Below are 952 nucleotides of genomic sequence, written 5' to 3' on the forward strand. Positions count from 1 at the left end.
CTGAATTGCAAGGCAATTAAATGTCATCGTTCTTTCATTTATGCACTGTTTTGGAGAATCTCCAAAGAATCCTCTCAACTTCAGTGTGACTTCACAGAAGGTAAAGACTTTTCTATGTAAGTCCTCAAAGTAACCTACCTGTAACTCAGTTGTAGTTGGAAGACGATGCATCTGCAAGAAATGAATTAAGTTCTTATACTTGAGGCATTTAGTGGTGTGAGATAGCCCTGAGAGTAATTTCTTCCTCCCTTCCTCCTTCAGCCCAAAATTAATTCCTAGAGCTATTCACTTTATTCTGAGATACACATACTAATAGTGCTACTAGCTGATTAGTTGCATGTGCTTAAAGCCTTCTTAGTACTGCTATATAAGTTACATTGGGGTATACTGTAGTCTGTATCAAAGTGCTGCAGCAATAGAAGCTGGTGTTACTCTTTAAAAAATAAAACAAACAAAAAAACCCAACAAAAAACCAAACGCAATAACCAACCAACCCTCACTTGTTTCACTAGTTTATCTATCTTCTAGACAGAGCCAGGTTAAGCTTACAGAACCAACCACAAAATAGAGCAATTCTATGGACTGGTATTAGTATCCAAATTCCATTTGCAAAAATTAGTTGAGTTCTGACGTAGTAAATATTGCTTAAGTCCCTTTTAGGGCAAAAGTCTGGAAAAAGGCCTGTGTAAGTTAATGGGCATGACAATGTATGTTTGTTTGTTTGGCTTTGGTGGGCTTCCTTCTCATGATTGGTCATGCTGCTTAGAATGCTGTGCCGAAAACATGGCAGATCTTCGTTTGCGTGTCTGAATTGGAGCTTTCTAACACAGAGCTTGCGCTTTTCCCTTTAAATTGTGTTCTCATCTTTTAACACGAATCGAGTCTGGTGTCAGGCTGTGAATCATTAGAGGATATCACAGTGTTGAGGCTTAAATTTTATGGTACCTGATCC

The sequence above is a fragment of the Tauraco erythrolophus genome, chromosome 4, assembly GCF_009769465.1.
Source record: "Tauraco erythrolophus isolate bTauEry1 chromosome 4, bTauEry1.pri, whole genome shotgun sequence".
In the NCBI taxonomy this organism is placed as follows: domain Eukaryota; kingdom Metazoa; phylum Chordata; class Aves; order Musophagiformes; family Musophagidae; genus Tauraco; species Tauraco erythrolophus.